Raw genomic sequence first — 21,182 nt, 5'->3', positions numbered from 1 at the left:
ACTAGCAATAAAACTTTTCAATTTTGGACTAGTTAGCTTTTCTCTCTCATTTTCCAAAAATATTAAAGGATTAAATATTAAAATATTTAAGACAAATATTATGTCTTAAAGGATATTTAAGACATATTAAATGGCATAAAGGATAATACAACAAAATACTTGTGCTTAAAATGTAACATTTTTTTTCAGTTTCCCAGTTTTGTAAATGTAGTCTCAACCCATCTTCCTAAAATTATTTATTAAAGTTTTTTTTCCCCTAAAGCTTTCTCCTACTCATTGCATTGAACTCTAATTCTTTTAAGGCTAGTCTCCTCTGCTGCTTTTTTGTTTGCTTTGGTTTGTCTTTCATGTTAGAGGGCTTCCTCAAATATTTGGAAAACCTTGCCTGTCCATGCATAGTTAAGAGTGGGGCTCTAGAAAGCTCATTAGAAACTTTGTGTGCCTGGGTAGCCCTGGCTGGCTTTAATAAAGCCACCCCGTTCCTTGTAGGGTTCCAAATGTCAATATCTTGAGGTCTCTCCCCTTGGACCATTCTGTTTTCCCAGAGAAGAATCTTTCAATTACCTGCCTAGATGGGATAACTCCAGACTTGGAAAGGGACTCAAGGAGCTCATTGTCCACTACATAGATTTTTCACTTCATCTCTCAGGTTCAGCTTTTTCTGGGAGGAAACCTCTTGTCTTCTGCCCAGAGTTGAGAAGAGATAGTTCACTAGCAGTACAGACTGCTAGAAGGAGTGGAAGTCACCTAAAAGCCTCGTATTGTTTCTAACCAGTTCTGTTCGCGGCTCCAGTCTGTATATTGGTTGGTAGAGGTGCCTAGTGGTTCCTGTGTCAGCCTTTTGAGTGATGTATGGAGCAAATCCACTGAAATCACACTGGTATGCTCCCACTGTAAGCAACAGATTTCAGCGTTCTTCCCTCTACTCAACCACTGCAGCTTCTTTCCTTCTCTCGCTTTCTCACTGTTGATTTTAAATTTGGAGGTTACGTATTTACTTTATGTAGTTCTAAAGGGGTTACTCAGAGGTAAGTATGTACATTCAGTGTTCCAATGTACCTGTAGTGTCACTTAGTAATCATTACATCCCTCGTCGTTCAGGTGTGATTCTCCCTGAGAAGACATCCTCAGACTGACAGCCCGTCATTTCTTGGAACTCTGACACCACTCGGGGTAAGTCCCCTCTGTTATCCATTACTTTTTCTTTTTATTGGACTATAAACTCTAGGAGGGCCAGGACAATGACTTATTCATCCTTGAATCTCCAAGGCTCAGCACAGTGTTGAGTGAATGGTTATCTGCAGAATTTACCCAATTAGTCTTCTTGCAAATAATCTGGTGTGCGTTATAAGGGCAACATGTACAAGGGTACAAGAGTGAGTAAGTAAAACTTTATCACCGAAAGATGGCTTTACTGCTTAATAGCTCTGTGAGGCTAAGCAAATTATTTACTCTCCTTGGGTCTCATTTCCTCAGAATCTTGATAGTAATAATGCCTACTACATAGGGTGTATGGGGGAGAATTCAGGCTTGAATTAATTAAGTGCTTTTAGTAAGCACATAGCAAAGTGGCTGGCTCCTTATAAGCTCTCAATTCACTATTAGAGAAACTACAGGTTTTTCTTGCTTCCCCCTTCCCCCCATGGACTTGTTATAACCTATGATGCTTTTCATAAAATAGTAAGACAGCCCAGGGGAGGGAAGAGCCTATATATGAAGCCCTAGGAAAAAGAGTCTTGCTCGGGGATGGGTCTGGCCTCCAGGGTGAGCTGTTCTTGCTCCATTCTCCGCAGATTACAGAGATGAGTTCCCCTTTCTCTCTCTTCCCGTCTGAGGCTGGGAGGTTTCACTTTTCTTTCTCCTGGAGATTAGTCTTAAAAGGTCAGCTATTTCCTGGTTTGTTATTCAGCTCTGCTTATTTGAAAAAAAAATTGAAAAGTAAAACCAGAATAATAAATTTTTATAAAGACATTGAGTAAATTAAGGTGTGGAATAAAGAGCATTTCAGGCTAGGTGCATGGGATTTTAATTTTAATTTTTATGTTTTTAACTCCTCAGATCTGAGAGAGAAGGACGGGCAGAGCTTGTGGCACTGACTAATAAGAAATTATATGTAACTTCCAGATGTTGAAAACTTGTAGAAGAATGTAAGCTTGATATTTGCTTTGACACTTACAGTAAACTGTGGAACAGTATTGGTGGGGAAAAGAATGGAAACTAACTTATGTGTTGAAATTGGGTAATTTATTTGTTCATTTAATTTTTTTTGGTGGGGGATTAGAGACTGGGAATATAGTGGTGAATAAAATACACATGGCTCCTGTCATCAGAGCCTAGGGACTGATGGGGAACAGTTTTTAAGTAAAACTCGAAATACACAAGTGTAAAGTATAGGGCATTTGAGAGATATTATCAGAAATTGGGAGGGAGTTGGTAATTTAGATTGAGGTATGAGGGGACTTTTGTTATGAAACAATTTTTAAACTGAGTTCTAATGGTTGAATAGAAGCCATCCATGTGAACATTGAAGGGAAGAAGATTCCGAGCACTTTGGGCAGAAACTACTCGGTGAGTTGGGCAGCTTTAGAGTCCTGTTGGGGGGTGTGTTTATTATCAGGAGAGAATGGTAGAGTATGAGACAGCAGAAGCCAGTGAGGACCAGAAGCACAGCCTTGAAAAGCATATTAAGGGCATTCTATGTTGTTCCAAGAGCTATGAGAAGCCATTGGATGACCTTAGTTAAGCAATAATTTTATTTAGGTTTAATAAAAGATGATATTGGCTACTTTTCGCAGGAGTGTTTGGAGACAGGCAAGAATAACCTCTTGAGAACAGGGAGGGGGGCTAATGACGTGGGGTGACACTAGGGTGCTAGCGGTGTGATTGGAGAAAGTTGATTATGATTGAGATTCATTTGTGAGGGAAATCAACTGGGCTTCTTGACCAATTAGATGTGGGAGGTGAGGGAGAGACGGTGTGTCATCAATCACTTCTAGATTTCAAGGGGCAACTTAGAGGGAGAAGAGATTTGAGAGAAGTATCTAGAGTCAGGGAAGACACACAGCATAGTATAATTATTAAGAACAGTAAATAAATAATTACTTTTTCCTCTCTGTTAACCAGTCCTTCAAGTTCTAGATCATGTTTTCTCTTCACGAACACTTCTCTGACCACCTGAGGCAAAAATCAGTTGGCTCTGTCCTCTCATCTTCTGTAGAACTTGTTACTCATCAGAAGTTTGCACATGTTGTTCCTTCGGCTTATCTTGATATGTAGATTTTACATATAGATTTTAAACTCAGTGGCAGGGGCTCTTCCCTTATACTCCTTTGAATTCTTGGAATCATTTAGTAGAGTTTATATATATAACAAGTTCTCATTAAAAATTTTTGATTACGTAATAATTGGAAATATTACTTGGAAGAAAGTTTGAAAAGGACATGTTATTGTTAGTGATTTCTTCTCCCATATTGGAGAAAAAATTCATGGAGAAAAAAATACATCATGTGTGTAATCTAATTTCCGAAATGTCTTCTTGAGGACAGCCTATAAAGAACTAGAAAATAACTTATGGTGGCTATAATATATTGTATATAAAGTATATAAGTTTCATAGAGATTGAGGGAATTCAATATTTGTGTTTAAGTCTCTGAATTCACTGTTTGTCTCATGAATTAGAGATGCTGGTTGCGTTTGGAAGAACATGGTGGCGGGAAGGTTGGAGAGGGCTAAGAGAGGACTTACTAAAATACATGCATCGTATGGTTCTGTATAATATATGAAAAGTGCTGCAACCTCAGAGGCCCAAAAAAGCTCTCTAAAATGATGCCCATACGGGTACAACCCCCACCCACTACTTTTCATGCCACATGGTTGATGGTGAAAGTAGAACAGGCCATGGAGACCCTATGGCTTTTTGGTGGATTCTTCTGACTGTCTCTTTACCTTGTACTGCTCTGGAAGCAGCCTCTTACAGCTTCCTTTGTCCACAATCCTTTGGAGACATTTAAGTGAGGGTAGAGGCAGGAGATCATGGCCCCTTATCTGTCAGCTCCTGCTGCTATTATTCATCCTACTTAGCTCCTTGCTAATACGAACATTGGCATAGAAATAAAAGATATATTTACTGAACACCTGATGTATGGCAGGATTGGGGCTATGCTATTTTGAAGACATAGATATGAAAACAAACCAAAAAAAAAAAAATCTGTGATCTCAAGGAGCAGGCAGTGGAAAAGTCAAGTGTGCACAGAGACATACCACTTTTCACTATGAAAATAGAGATTTTTTTTTTTCCTATGGGGTCTTAGCTATTGATGTCTAAGTCTTTAGAATCAGGAAGACCTGAATTAGCAGCTTGACTTCTCCATGTTGTAGCTATATGATCTTAGGCAAGACTTAATTTCTTCAAGCCTTATTTGCATCAGTCTTACAATTAAGATAGTGATACCTTCATTCTCGGGTTGTTGTAAGAATTAAATGAGAATATATTCAAAGCTCCTAGCATATGTATTTTACGTGGTGTGTGCTTAATAAATCATATATAATCACATAGTGATATATATCTATATATGAAGATCTACCCCAGGTGTCTGACAAGTGCTGGCATATTCATTTGTGGCTCCAACGTTTCCTGGCTAAGACAAAGTTGATGGTAATGATATATTTCCTGGGGATGAGTCAGAGCAGTTGGCCCAAGGACTCACTGTTTCTTCATAGACCATGTAGCACCCTTCATGGTTTAGGTTCCTGCCCTCTCCACCCTTTCCTCTCTCTCCTAATTGTCTCCCACCCACCCTCACAGGACTTTCACTTTCTTCTACTCCAAATGATCATGCCAGGGTCAGGTTGCTCTTGAAAATATATACTTATAAGAGCAAGCTGGAGAATAAATACTTGGTGATTTCAAAGCATGAACTGTGACAACTTGTTTCTCACTTCATCCATGAGTCAAGAAATTCATGGGCATAAGTTTCAATATCATATTCTTTACTGATTTGCAATAAACCTGGTAAGTCATTCACTGTTTCTTGGCTTCAAGTCTTTTGTTTGTAAAACAGATGATTGTGAAATGAGAAGGTTGGGTTTCCTCTGATGACTCTTGCTGTGTTATGGTGAGTGGCCCTGAAAAGGAGTTTGGTGGAAAGATCACTGGCAGAGCAATCAAGAGATCTGGACTCTCAACATCTTCCACACAGTGATTTTAGATTGGAGATTAAAGTGTGAGAAGGAGAAATAACTGATTTGTCCAAAATGTCCTGACCCCAATCCATCTTATCCTGCCAATGTTTTCTCCCTTCTCATTTGGCCTGAAGATGGGGAGGAGTAAAAGAATGACCTGAGAAAGAGACAGGAAGAATGAACGTCGGGATATCAGCGTGTTCATGATGGGAATGGGGTGATCAGAGCAACTGTCAATTCTATCCAAGGACTTTTCTCATATGTACACGTAAGACATTGCCTTCCTGGTTTGTCTTCAAGAAAGACAATTTTCCAAAGTTAAGGGATCAGTGTAGTGTTTAAATATCAGCACTATGTTTAATGATTCACTACCTTGTTTCCCCAAAAATAAGACCTAGCTGGACTATCAACTCTAATGCATCTTTTGGAATAAAAATTAATATAAGACCTGGTATTATATTATATTATATTATATTATTATGTTATATAGTAAAATAAGACCGGGTCTTATATGAATTTTTGCTTCAAAAGACCCATTAAAGCTGATTGTCCGACTAGGTCTTATGTTCGGGGAAACACGGTAGCTCTATTGTGCAAGAGTTTATCTAACATCTTCTGGATTGGATTTATGTTTTCATACAATATCATATTTTGGGGTGATGTTTTTCATAAAGTAGTAATTTTATAATTTTCTATAAAGAATAGAGAAGAATTATAGTCTCTGAAATGAGGCTAAAATATCACTCCCAAGACTCTGTTCTTCTCAACCCATCTTTCCCATGTGGATTTAATGTAAATTATTCAATGTAAGTATCTAAGATTTGAAAATATATAATGAAGACTCTTCCTAGTCACTGTCTCCCTGAGATATTATTGCCTTTTTCAGAAGGCAAGAAAGCATATGACCATAATCGTGGATTTCCTTAAGCTGGCCCCTTTTTCATAAACAACAAACCACAGCCCTGTAATGCCACTTACACTGTCGTTCCACTCATTTAAAAATAAGTACTGACTTTTCATCACTATGACTCTGACAGGTTTAACATACTTTTACCCGTGGCAACTACAGAAAGCATTTCTGGCCATTAAAAAATAAAGCTATCCATTCAAAGTTTAGCTTTTCTATAAACTGCTACTCATTAGGCAATCCTTATTTGCAGGGAGGAGAATGAAAGGGTGATATGATGGAGAGTGACCATTTGGAGAAGGGAGGCAAGAGAAACTCTATCTTCAATGTTCAGAGAGAGCCTGTCTGTGGTGGGGAAGTAATATTTGAGCTATGAACAGAAGAGTAACAATGACAACCCAAACAATAATGATCTATCTTTGTTGAGCACTTAATAATATTCTAGTCATTTATACACACTAATTTACTGTGTTCTGGGAGTTATGCTCCCAACTCTTTGCTTTAAGCAGGCTCTGCTCTTGTGGTTAAGTCCTATGAAGAATTGGGGAAAGCCATTTCAGAAAAAGGAATGGCAGGCAGAAAGTCTCTAAGCATGTACAAAGCCAGGCATGTTGAGAAATGGGAAGAAGTCCAGAGTGGCTTGTGTGGAATGAGCTAGGGAGAAAAGCTTACACATATGGGAGGCGTGTTGGGCGCCACAGTAGAGTTTTGCTTTTATTCTTTAGTCTCCGGACTTGTTATCTCAGTCACTATTATTATATATTCAATGTTTAAAGATAAACTTGCTTCTACTTTGTATGCAATGAACCTGAGCCTACCAGAAGAACAGATGCAGAGTAATTTTATCAAAAATATGCATAGAATATTACTCTCAATATCATGCAGATATTATTGTGTGTGACACAATTTAACTATCAAATATTTCTACTCTTGAAAAGATCCAAGTCTACATAATTCACCAGATTGAAGAATATTGTCCACTGCAGTTTGAACCAGGCCTATTGACCACTCCTGCAGATTGTTTCTATTAGGCACACTTTCCTCTTAAGACTCCTGACAAAGTATAAATATTTAACATCTTTGAGCAATTTGAGCAATCATCATTTGCTCTGATATTAAAAATGCAATAGAAATGGGAAGAAAGTCAGATCCAGATCTAGAGAAATATAGCTTTCTTGTCTATAAACTGCTTTCTCAGGAAACCATGCTTATCTTCACGAGCATTGTTTCAGTTTGGGTTGTCTATTTAACACATTGAGTCATGGCTTGGTGATTAGAACTGTCTCCTCTAGCATTTCATCTCGCTGCGAAATTGGCTCCTGGGTTTGATCACACTTAACAAGTAATGTTTACCATGTAGGCAAGGACAAATCTCTTTGCTGGTACTGAGGAAATTAAATTCTCAAGCACCACAGTGGGTAGAAACAGCAACGATTTTTCTATTCCTGTGTAGAATTAAAGAGCTGATTTCTCTAAGGATGATGGAGTGGATATTTTAGAAATCTCAAATCTTAAGAGAATGCTCTTTGACAGAAAAATAAAAAAGCAAAAATGAAAACAATGTGACTAACTTAGTACTTCGGGTACTAAGAACACATGAAAAGAGATTGACCCATGAGGTTGGGGAGGAACGCTTTAGGTGAGTTACTAAGGAAAAGGATAGAAGTGTTTATTTATTTCAGTCCAGAAGTGGATGGGAGTGAGTAAAAGGGGATGTTCCCTTAGTAGGTTGATGTTTTTGGCAACAGTACAACCGATGTTGCAAGAAGGGAAACAGTCTCAAGATGAAAATCTCTTACAGGTTGGCATTTGCCCAAAACTGTAATGTTGACAGGGAAGTGTGGGTACACCCAAAAACATCCTGATTAAATTGCAGGTGTTGTGCAAAACCAAGTGGGAAGAGCAAATATTTTACAACTAGTAAGCAGTTCTGACAGTTGCCTTAAATATGATGTGTATAGTGTGTGATAATATGAAATCTTAGGACACATGGTAATTATTTTATATTTCTGTTGTAAAATAGAGTTTTGCTTAAAGAATCATACATTATTTAATTTGGAAAAGACTTTTCAGATCACCTCTTTTAGTGGATTTTTTTTTAGCAGAAATAACTCCTTTCAAATAAAACTTTAAATAGAACTCAACTGTATAAAAACAGATGATATTTTATTAGTAAAAGTAATTTTATAAGTTAAAACTGAATGTATCTACTCCTTATATAGTGGATAAATTAAACTAATAGAGTTGTTTGATTAATATGAAAACTTGGAATCAGAGCTACTGTGTTACACTTGTGATCTCATGTAATCCTTAGCATCTCATTTTAGTATTTTTATGTGTTTGCACACTATCAAAAAATCCTCACTTACACAGAAAACTAGTTGCAAATGGGAGGTTCTTAGCAGATCACCTTGTAATTTCAGGATACTCTTGCAGGACGAGCCTTTATTCTGAGACCCGTTCAAAATGAGTCAAACTGGAAACACAAGTTAATAATGCATTGCTGGTTTCATATGTACTAACTCTGCCATATAACTTGTTGGCGTGTTTTAAATTTTGTGTTTTTTCAAATGTTTCCAAAACCCTTAAAATGAAAACTGAGTCCAATATCTGTTCAACACTATCCACAGAAACTCTTCCACAAAAACCTAGGGCTCAAAAGAATACTACTAATTAGCGGTGGTATAATAATTATATCAGGTCTCTCAATTCCTGAAGAGTGTGCAATTCAACAAAATAAACAAGCTCAACACTGTTAAATAAAATAATTTACATTCTGACTAGGAAATGTCACAAGCAGTTATTCAGTAGAAATCATCCTGTCAAAATGGGTAGCTATCATTGCTGAGTTTGTCATTAAATTGGGCTTTTAATTGGGATGGTTGGTATTTTCTCCTTCTTTCACTTGAATGGTAGCATCTAAAACTGAAATATTGTTAGGTCTAGTTTTATGTTGTTGGGAGATTAAAATTCCTTCTTTGGAAATAAATATCCTGGCTTCGCTTAACATTGTTTCATGTCCTATTCCAATGCGGGAGGGTTTTTATCCATCCAAGTCTAGCTCTTTAACTTTCATAACAAGAGTTCAATCTTATTTTTTTTCTAAACTGTTGGATTGAACCATATACAATTGATGTTTTGTAGAATTAAAAAAAAGGAAAATTAGCAATTTCTTATTGTTCTGCCTAGTGTATGAATCCAACTCAGATCAACAAGTTGTTTGCTATCCAAGTCTCATCAAAAGCAGCCATAGGCACTAAGTAAATTAATGGCTGTGGCTGTGTTCCAATAAAACTTTACAAGGATAGGCAATAGGTTGAATTTGGCCCAGGGTCTATAGTTTGCTCACTTATGCTTTAAAGGACAGAGAAATATATCCTTGGACCATGTTGCCTTGGTTCTGAATTGTTAATGAACTGCCTCTACAGAATTACCTTGTGGTGTTTAGCTCTGGGCTTTCATGGTGGAAGAAATTGAGCAATAACCTTATGAAATTCTTTATTATGTTCTGAGGATGCTGCACAGCAATATTATTTGTATGATCAATCAGTATTTTACCTAAATTATTTCTTCCAGAGCTAAAATCTTGGTAATGATTTGTTTCTTCTCCTGCCTAATTGATTTTTATCACAATAAAAACTATAACTGTCTCTTTCTCTCTTCTTCTTTTTTTTTTTTTGCTTTTGCTACTAGAAATATCCACACCAAAGCTGAGCTTTAAAATATAGCAACTATATTTTCATTTATGTTCTGTAGAAGTGAGATTCCCTTCTTTCTTGTTTTTGGCCTTGCTTTGACTATACATTCAAATTAAATCTTCCCGCACTTTAAACATCTTGAATTGTAACTTACTATTCTCTATTGTGATTCTTTATTGTAAACTCACTCAAATTCTTGTGGATCATGTTTGAGAGTAAATATACAGAGTGAGTAGATGATATATTTTTTATATCTGAACATGCAATTTTTTGGTAAACTTTCAATATCTACAATACTTTAATCTCAGGCATTGTCTATTAAATGCTTTCAATTCAACAAATTACGAACATCTGTTCTCCTGCTCCCAAACAGTTTATTGTTTGATGGAGGAGACAGCCCTGTAAACAAATAATGACAAAGCTACAAGGTAATTATCATAAAGGAGGTGCGTAGACCATGCCTGGAGCTTGAATTTTTAAGGAATGATGCTGTTGCATCACCTTCCTCACTGGCATGGTGAGTACAACTACGCAGAAACAAATCTTTTGTGGATTGTCATTACTTTCTATGGAAAAGCTTGAAGACATGTAAGCAAGATGATAGTTATGTTTCCTTTATTTACAAGCTCAAAAACTCTTACAATTTACATTTCAGAAAAACATGTTAGTTTTAACCAAGATTTATTGTGTAATTGTTAAGGCTATCAGTTTAAGCCTTATATCTCAGTTTGTCTTTGAGCTTTTCAAGGGTTTAGGTTTATATTACAGTCCACTAGCTTTTTTCATCAGGAAAGCCAAGATGTCCTTTCATGTTATTTAATACATATGAACAAGATGAGGCTGGATGATTAAAAATTCATAAACATTATTTTAATGACATTAATGTAATGAATAATACCAGAAAAATGTTATAATTATTCTGCCTCAGTAAATTTATTCTTGTAATTGTAACTTTAATTCATATGCAAAATATTTTAACGCTGCTAAAATCATAGTTTGTGCCTTTTGTGTTTAAGAAATTATAACACAAGACTTTTTAAAATGAGATATATACATTTTTATACTTATAATTTTAACATGAAATTTATTCATTTTGCAAATATTTATTGAGCACTTATTATGTGCCATGTTCTGCCCACATACAGAACATACTGTAGTGGACAAGATATATCAGGTCCTTGACCTCATGGAAGTTATAACCCTATTGGAGAAGGCAGACGATAACATAGGGACAAATTCTTAAAACGGTATATTGAAATAATTGTAAGAGCAATGAAAAAAATAAAACATAAAAATGGAATAATGAGAAACTGCTGGAGGAGGGTGGTGGGTGGTAATCTCTAAAGGTCTTTCGAAGGAGTGTTGAGAAAGAGCCAGCCACGTGGAAACCTAGCAGGGAAGAGCAGTGAGTATTTAGAATTTATTTAAAATTCACTCATGTTTGGGGAATTAAGTTATTTCCCAAATTTTAATATCAACAACATTGCAAAAAAAATCCAATTAGATGCATTCCTCACCGTCTTTGTTCTTACCTATAATTGGAAAGATAGCTTTTAATGAATCATTATGCCATGTAGAATGATTATATTAGCGAGGGATAAGTTTGCTTTTCTTGTAATGCTTCACTCTGAAGTCCTATGCCCATTTCTTTGGAGGACCACACAAGGTTCCATTTCTTTTCTCCCAAGGTGGAATTTGAGACAAAGGGGTTCCTGGCCTTTAGGTCCTGGAATAGGATCCGTGGGATGTATGTGGAGGGTTTGGAGGGTGGCTGAAAGATAGAATAAGGGAGAGGGAGGCAGATCATGGAAAATGAAGCCCCACTCACTCATTTTCAGTTGTCTATTGACTGAGCGATGATACCATAGTAGAAGCTGACATTAGAAGTTACCTTGTACTCGCACTGTAGGTGTGTCTGTTCTCAGCTAACAGAGCATGAGCTTTCTGGTGATGGACTCTCCAGATACTGCCATGGGTAATAGAGTTTAAATATGTATGTGGTTAAAAAACATTTTAAATGTCCTTAAATTTTCTTTCTTCGAATAAATTCTCAGAATTGCAATTTCTAAGTCCATGGCTACCACTATGTTCGTGGTGCACGCTAATCACCACATTGTTTCCAAATAGATTATCGGCACCAATTTAGTAAGCCCTCCATGATTATCCTCTTAGGCATATCTTGCCAGACTGTTTGATATTTAAAATACAATTGGAAAATTTCCCTAGAAGCATGGAATGGGAGACTGAGTATTTAACTGGCCATCTGCTGAGTCTGGATACAAGCGAAGACCCTAATGGATGATCCAGTTTAAAACCTACAATAGAGCATGCGGCTTCCCTCCTGGGGGAGGCCCTCCCTTTTCATATGGGTCCTGTATCTACCGTATAGACAGATCCACGGCTTCTAGATATCACTGGCAGACAGTGTCATTCTGTAGATGGCTCCTTTCTACCATAACTCCCACTTATTAGCTGAGTCCTTGATTATTTCCGGGGTGACTGCAGAAGGAAATCTTGACTTAAAAAAGTATCAATTATCCATTGCTATGAAAAATCCGAAAACACAGTGGCTTGAAAGAAAATAACCATTCATTCAACACATACGTTTGTGGGCCCGTGATTTAATATGAATGGTTACTCTGGTCTCTGTTAAACTTGTTTGCCTGTGGCAATTGGTTGGCTGTTAGCTGGGAGTGATTCGGCAACTGGGCCACTTTCATTATCTGGCAGACTATTTTAGGTCTTTTTTCATTGTATGGAAAACATATAGGAAGTAAGTGGAACTTCACAAGAATTTTGGTGACTGAGACCATTGTAACCTGGAATTGAGGCCTTAGTGAGCTTGATAAACAATATCTGTATTCTAAGGGGATCCTTTAGTGTAGCCATGGAAAGCCAAGACCCCAGAGCCAGAGTCAAATCATAGCTCTCCCTAGGTACTCGCTGTGTGTCTTTGGCCAAGTTGTTTCACCTCTCTGTCCTTTAGTTTTATCATCTGTAATATGGGGATGACAATGGACTCTACCATACTGGGTCGTTATGAAGATTAAAGTAATTCATATATGTATGTATTATATTCAGAACAGTGCTTGACACATAAAAAATATTATCTAGAAATTATTTTCCTTGCAAGTCATTCCTTTTGGTTTCTTCAGAGATCTTACTGCAGGGAAAGTAAACTCCATTGCTGTTGAGTTAGGCAAGGCCCTTCAACTGGCTGCTTTTCAGTTCTTCCCAGGGCCTCAGCTTCTTGCAGCCTCCCCTCATGCAGACATCCTTTTGTGTGGGGTCCATTTCAGGATGCTGATGGCCAGTCTCCCCTCATAGAGTTCACATTTGTGCCCTGCCACAGTACTCAGGGAAACTCATATTTTGGCTCTGTTGGCTTTCTCTTGTTTTTCTATCACCAAATTGCCCATTCTAGCTCACCTTTTTTTCTTTAATTTCTCCAGGAGAGGGTCCAAGCCACCTAAGAATGAGAACTTTTCTCTTAAATCTTTGTGCTAAGCCTGATCATAGAGCAGGTCAAAGATATCAGGTAAAGAATAGTGGAGGAGGGTGAGTAGGGGAGAGAGAAAAACCTGACCAGGCCCTGGGTCTCCTCACCAGCTTCCACAGCCTAATTCAGGCCCAACCTGACAAGAGGATGACAGTCTGGATCTTTGATGTAACACTGGACTGGACTTTAAAAATCCATTTCAGTTTCTACGACAAACAGATTTCAAATATAAGAATATAATTATTTAAAATAATAAGCATCACTATCTAACAGGAAAAAGACACACTTGCCAGGCCCAATGCGTAGCGTAAGAGCAACTTTATCTGTCATTCCTCCAAATTCTCCCTCTCTAATCTAATCTCCTCCACAGATTCCTTAGTGACCTCTTCCATAGTAATGCTGGGGGAACTGTTTTGGGACCAGAAGCTTTAGAAATCCTTTAGCATGTGCAGCTGTGGTGGTCACTGGAATTGTTCTGGCTGGATTATATAGTTGTACTGCTTAGTTAAAACTGGAATACCACGAAAGGTCGCATTTTAAAATTCTCTTTCATATGGGTGCTGGTGTTTTATGTTGCAATGATTTGTATGTTGACTCTTGTGTCCGTGTTGCGTCATTTTAACTGTTGCAGCCCTATTCTTTCTAACATTTCTAACTGTTCTTTGCTTTCTTCCATGTGCACTTAAATGTATGTGTTTCACCCATTATCAACGTATTATACGCACATGTTAAAAACTTAGGCACAACTTACATATTATAGAATTAAATAAACAATCATTTGATTATCTAAATCTTATGGCATCTTTCCTTCTGACTCCAAATGGCAGGTAGGAGAAAAGATGGCTGTTAATGAAAATCAACAATCCCGTCACACCCCACCGTGCATACAGTCTCAATCCTAGATGGAATTATTGTGAACGCCTAAAATATTCTACTTATTGTTTTTTACGGGTTACCAGAATATCAGTGATTAAAAGGGTAATGTGGTTAGCTTTTGATTTACCGATTTTAGACATTTATGCCCAACCTCCTATGACACTAAAATCAATCTCTCATTTCCCTTTTCCCCATCCCAATATTGTTATATTATTATTTTTGATTCCTCTATTTGTGACTTTTACAACTTCAAATAATGTATTTTGACAATTATACCTTATTCTATCAATTCCCGATTTTCAAATCTGAAAGGTAAAGGTATGAGCATTTCTTCCTTTGGCCTCATTTCACTTCACCCTTCAAGGCCTCGCTTCAGGCATGGATAATTTTTGTATTGTCAAGGTAACTGGCAATATTGTCAAGAAATACTGGTAATATTTCTCTATTATTTTGTAACCATAATTGAGCTTTTAGTGCTCTGTATATAGGAGGTGTTGACACTTCAGAAGCCATCGAAAGCAGGCAGGCATGAGTTAAAGAGACTGACATAGCCCTTTGGTAAACTGGGGAGAACATGCTGAGTATTGCCCACATAATGTGGACCTAGTCATGCAAATTATTCTAGTGTTTTAAGAGAAGCCTGATAATCCATAATTTTATGTGTAATCTTTTGGTTTAAAAATGCTGGAAGCTCATTCATTAAAATACACACACACACACACACACACACACACACAGAGCAGGTCAAATAAAACAGTTCTGTTTAGTTGGATATAGCCCATTGGGCTAGCCCATTGTGACTTCCAGTGTATGGGCTGTATCTAAAGTTTGTAAATAAACAAATGCTATTTACATTTGTTTAGTTTAAAAGCTGTTCATAGCATATCAAATGGTATGCTAATTTCCCTTCTTAAATATATATACAGAGGGTGCCCCCAAAAAGTATACAAGTGAACATTTTGGTCAATGTTGCTCAAGCAGTAGTTCGCCATAATCAGAAGTGTCTGGATGCTTGCTGATGGTAACCACTTTGAGCACCTCTTGTAATTGCAGAAGTCAGACATGACTTGTATTCACCTTTTGTTATCAGTATATGAGGTTGGACAATTAAGTTTGAGAACTCATCCTAGAAAAAGTGCTACATGCCTCATTCCTGAATATCACTATGGTCACCTTCGAAGTACTCCCCTTGGGAAGTTGTGCACCAAGGCCAGCGCCAAGTCCACCCTTCAAAGCAATTTTGGAACTCTTTTTCTGGAATGTCTATCAGAGCTGTTGTCGTATTACCCTTGAAGTCCTGAATGTCATCAAAATGTCTTCCTTTCAATATTTCCTTGATCTTCGGGTAAAGAAAGAAGTCACCGGGGGCCAGGTCAGGTGAGTAGGGAGGGTGTTCCAATACAGTTTATTTGTTTACTGGCTAAAAGCTCCCTCACAGACAGTGCCTTATGAGCTGGTGCATTTTCGTGATGCAAGAGCCATGAATTGTTGGTGAAAAGTTCAGGTCGCCTACCTTTTTCACGCAGTCTTTTCAGCACTTCCAAATGGTAAACCTAGTTAACTGTTTGTCCAGTTGGTACAAATTCATAGTGAATAATCCCTCTGATATCAAAAAAAGGTTAGCAACATCGTTGCAACAAGTTCGCGAATTTGTCCTACCTTATATATTTAGTATTACAATTTTAATAGTTTTTTCCTTTCTTAAAATGTATATACATTTTTGTCACCGTCTGTATGTATGTATACATATACATATATATATTATATTTGCTTTTCTTAGTTTCTAATTTACATTGTCTCCATTTATTAAATTCTTGAGGTCTTTCAACTTACTAAGGACTGTGCTAACTTTAAGAAGTACTTATTTTTTTGAGCGTCTTTGTTCCATCTTTACAGATTGCTTTTTTGAACTTTTTGCAGTTTCCATCCAGGGACTGATGATATCTTTGCCAGGGGTCCCCATTTCTTAGCTTGATGTTCTCCTTAGTTTCCTCCCTTGTTTTCCTGGAAAACATTAAGTAAGTTCCTAAGAGATGATGTGTGGAAAGTAAGCATTCTGAGTTTTAGCATATCTGAAATGCTTTTATTATACATCATATTTGACTGGGAATTTGACTAGATATAGAACTATAGGTTTAAAATTATTCCTCCTAACATTAGAGCCATTTATTTTCATGGTGACTACTGTTTTTAAAGTGTCATATTAACAGTTGTTTTTAAAAATATATTTATGTGTATAACTTTGCAATGTTTTGTTATTTAAAAAGAAAGATTAAAAATGTCAACCTTATCAATGTTAGGAGAAAAATCAAAGCAAATCTAAGGAGAATAGAATGAAGAAAATAAAGTCAGGGTTGCTCATGGGGCATCAAATACCACTCTTCGTCTCATTTGTGTTTTTCTCTATCTAGAAACTTAGAATTTTTCTTTATCCTTTGTGTTCCAAAATTTTAAAATGATGTGTCTAAATTAGAATGTTTTTCCTTCACTGAGGCAGTTAGTATACAACCTTTTCATCAGAAAGGTTCTTTAGTCCTGGAAAATTCCTTTTGCAAGCCTTTTTTTTTTCCTTAATCATTTTAATCTCTCTCTTCTGTTTTCATTTTATAGCATTAATGGAAGCTTCAATTTGAATCTCATCCTAAGTATTCAACTTTTATAAAATTGAATTTAAGAAAGTATTCAGATTTACTTTTTCATTCTGTTTTGCCTATTTTATAATTGTTTTCTTCCTTTGACTTTATTCATTTTGTAAAAGTTAATACACGTAAATAGATTTAAAAGGAAACAGTGACTAAGACTTACTTTTAAAAACAGCAGTCACCTCCATCCTCAATTTAAATTCTTCTGCTTATTTCTTCTAGTATTTATTCCCACATTTCCAAATAACATACCTACATGGATTTTTTCCCCCCTGATTTAGGTAATATCTTAATTTCTTACTCTTAAGCCAAGGATTTAATTTTCTAATACATGCCTCTCCCTCCTCTTCACTGAAACACTTTTCCTTTCTCATTTTCCAGATATAATCTTATTATTCTTTTTAATCAAATCAATATTCAGTGTTTATATTTTTATAACTATATCTGGACTTTATTCACAGATGAACTATGTAGTGTACTTTCATTTCACTTCATTTCCCATATACATTTTCTTTTTCCTGGAGTCATCATTGTCTAGTTTTTTTTCTTTTGTTTAATTTTCTGAGTACCTATCATTTGATACAAGTTCAGCTCCAGAAAGTTCAATTGCAAACTTTTTGCCAGGATTATAAATCTTCTCTTGAAAAACTCAAACATATCAAAATAATCTCTTAAATTCATTTAAAAGCATTTGAGTTATCCCTCCTGGATGAGTAGATTTGATGCTCTCTAGTCCAGCTCTCTGTTGTTGGTTTGCAATTTCCCTTCATCCTCATCATGATCATGGAAATTCCCAACTCTCTCCTGTGTTGGACACTCTGTTTCCTGTTTTGCATTTCCTGGTTCCTCTTTCTTAATTTACTCTCTCCACTAGTTGCAGAGAAAAGGAACAGGAAGTACGTGTTATGAGACCTTTCATTTCTGAAATATTTTTAGCCTATTCCCACTCTTGATGGATAATCTATCTGGGTATAAACTTCAATATTGGATGTCATTTTTCTCTTAAAATTTTCAAAGAATTACCACCAGGATTGCCATTTAGAGAATCAAGTATGTTGTCATTTTGATTCTTGGCTTCTGACCTCCTTTGCTTTTGGATCTGGGGAGATCTAAAATCTTTACACTCTTCGTATTTTGAAAGCACATGATTTTACACCATGCTGTGGATTTTTATTTATTTGTTGACACTTTCTAGCTCAGTTATTGGAAACTTTTCTTCGATTATTTCTTTGACAAACTCTTGCCCTTTGTTGTCTTTATTCTTTTTATATGGAACTTCTGTTTGTCAAATGTTGGGCATTCTGGCCTATTTTTCTCAGTTTCCAACTCTTTGTTGTTCTTTGTCTTCATTTTACTTTCCAAACCTACAATTGCATTTTAAATTTCTGATATCAGATTTTTAATTTCAAGAACTCTTTCTTGTATTCTTAACATTCTGTTAAAAATAGCGTCTTGCTTTTCATTCCATAGCTGTAATATCTTCTTTTATGTCTCTGGGGATTTTAATTTATTTGGAGGAGTTTTTCTGTCTCTACCCTGTCTCATCCCTCCCTCTCAATTTCTTTTACTGTTTACTTTGGTTGCTGTCCCTCATGTTAGAGGTTTCCCTCAAATGCTATGTGTCTTCTGGGTGGTCCACTGATACTTAAGTTTGATGCATTTGATGGCTATCTGGGAGCTCTGATGGGGTGGTTTTATGCCAGTATGATTGGATTGGGACATTCCACTAGGGGATACACAACCATTAGTATCTGTAGATCTTTTCTCACAGGCTGGTAAGACTAAGATTTCCTTCTCAGGGGTCTAACCAGGCTGCTGTTGCATTCTGGGAGCTGAGTGAGAAGAGTGGGAGGGAGCTCACTATTCAATATGCCCATTGTCACTTAAATGCTTTATTTTCACTCTGACTTCTGACTTAAGTTGTTCACAGTATAAGATCCCTCTGCTTCAATACCTCTAAAGAGTAGTTTTTTTTCTGTTGGATGGGGAAGGGAAAGTTCTCTGGCTGAGTAGATTGGGAAGGTGAATATGGAAAGGAAATGGGTCTAATTGATTTAGGCTTCTGATCTGGAAGTTGTTTTTATATATGTATCTGTTTCAGCCACCTATTCACCTCTATTTTAGAGGTAAAAGATGTCTTTGATTTTGAAATGTTCTAGGGGTCTTCAATATAAATGAGCTTATTTCTGATCTTACTATATTGTTGGTGGATGTTTAACGTTTCCTCTTTTTAATTTGTTAGTCATTCTCATTTTTGACTTCATCGATTCCAAAATTTTGATAGTGCCATTTCCTTCTCTGTCCTCATTTTCCTTGTAGATTTATGCCTTGTTTTTATTTATTTATCACCAGTGTCATTTTAGTGAAGCGTGGGAAAAGACTGAAGATCAAAACATATGTTCAAATTATCATGTCTAAACAGAAGTCTCTGCTTTATTTTTTAATTTTTTATTTTTTTAAATTTATTTGGGTGACAATTGTTAGTAAAATTACATAGATTTCAGGTGTACAATTCTGTATTACATCATCTATAAATCCCATTGTGTGTTCACCACTTCTGCTTTATTTTTAATTCAACTTTTACTTAAAAGGATATTAAAATTTGGGAGAATTTTAAAACAATGCAATCACACAAAATCCCATTATTTTAGTAAAACTATTTTGAAAATTATTATTCAAATGTTCATGTTTTTTTGTCATAATTTTACTCACATTATACATACTTGCATTTTCTTTGTGATTTCATTTGATATCATCATAAATATTTTCTATTTTCTTTATAGACTCATAGAAATAAATGGAATATTTTTAGTTATGGCTTTAAAATGTTTCATTATGTTGATGTTACATTATTCAACAACCAGTCTTTACTATTGGATTCTATTTTTTTCCTATCATTCATAATATCAAAATGAGCATCTCTTTAATTTTTTGCCCTTCTTGAATTTTACATATTCATTGTAGTGCAATGAAAAATATATTCCTTATAGTGCAATGACTGAATCCAAGAGGCAGAACATCCTCATGGGTCCTATTACACATTTCCATACTGATTTTCTAAATATTTTACATCAAATTTTAATACCACGTCAATGACTAAGGATATAATACTAATTTCACCAAAACTTTTAATTTATATCTTGGCCCTTCAGGGCTCCTTCCTAAAACATAGCTCTTGTCCAAGAAAAGTATTCTTTTATGCCATCTTTGCTGCACACAGGTTTCTGAAAATTTGATTAAGGCTATGGACCTTTCCTCCATTAAACTGAATTCTCATCCACATGGACACACACACACACACACACACACACACACACACACACACACACCTCTACACCTAATTTCAGGCACTTGATGAGCTATGAGCACCAAATTCCTTTGTTGTCAAGAAATTCAAATGGAGATAAAATGTAATAATTACTGAATCGCTGTTGACCCCAGAGTCGGGATTCATGTTGCTTTCCCCCGATCACCATGCCACTATGACTGTGGGGCTAATTCCAGGGTCCTGGGGAGTGATGAGGAGCTGATTCTTCTAATCTTTGCTCAAGTCCTGTCCCTTAACTTTGCTCTTTTGCCTTGAGATTTATTGTCCAGAAACATGATCACTATGTAGATTGGGTATAGAAGCATAATCTGGTCAAAAATTGAGCAAAACAGGAAGCTCAAATAGGGACTGGGTGTGAGAAACTTGAAGAAAAATAATAGAAAGAGCATGTGGAAATAAGAGTGGCCTGTTCTGAAGCAATGTGCAATCTTACATGATAAAAGTGCGTATTAAGGAACTGAAATTAGAACACTTGGTAACCATGGGAACAGCACTGTTATGGCTCAATTGTTAGAAAAACAGTCCTGGGATTTCTGTGAAATGGAAATGATTGTTTAGATAATGGTACATCTCTAGTGTCGGGAGTGATAATGAAGTTCCAGCGTAATTGGAAGTAGGAGGCCAAAATGTGAGAAACTTCTCAAACCCAGCTTTCCAAAATATTTCTTCTGGAAATAAATACAATAAAGCTTTATAGAAAATTCCAGTATTTGGCATTTTGCAATGTGACTTTGAAATTTTATGGCCACAATTTTCCTATATGTCCATAATTTTCCATATTCCTCCTCTTTGCATAATCTATATTTAGCACATTTTCAGGAGCTTGCTCCTGGAAAAATGTCATATGAGGTTTCTATTATTCTAGTCTCCAGATCCCAGAGTTAATTTTAGAAAGAGAATTTAGAAGTTAGATGCAGAGTATTCTTAAAAGAGGAAATTTATCTGCATATAAGGAAATACTTAGGTCTTTGGTATCTTTGCTACGGAAAACTTTATGATAATAAACATACTTTCTCAAACATAACATGTTATACCGGGTGCTATGCTGCTT

The 21,182-nt window shown here is 36.2% G+C and overlaps 1 long non-coding RNA gene across 1 annotated transcript in view; it reads left to right on the top strand.

Moving 5' to 3' along the window:
* The window catches only part of LOC117028120 (uncharacterized), a 57,111-nt gene that overhangs the window by 902 nt on the left and 35,027 nt on the right, over positions 1-21,182 (top strand). The window contains exon 2 of the long non-coding RNA XR_004424082.1: positions 1,102-1,173. This is a non-coding gene — a long non-coding RNA (uncharacterized LOC117028120). The remainder of the gene's footprint in view (positions 1-1,101; positions 1,174-21,182) is intronic.

The sequence above is a fragment of the Rhinolophus ferrumequinum genome, chromosome 10, assembly GCF_004115265.2.
Source record: "Rhinolophus ferrumequinum isolate MPI-CBG mRhiFer1 chromosome 10, mRhiFer1_v1.p, whole genome shotgun sequence".
Lineage (NCBI taxonomy): Eukaryota > Metazoa > Chordata > Mammalia > Chiroptera > Rhinolophidae > Rhinolophus > Rhinolophus ferrumequinum.
The sequence above is the reverse complement of the archived record's forward strand: the minus strand, read 5'-3'. Positions and strand labels throughout refer to the sequence as shown.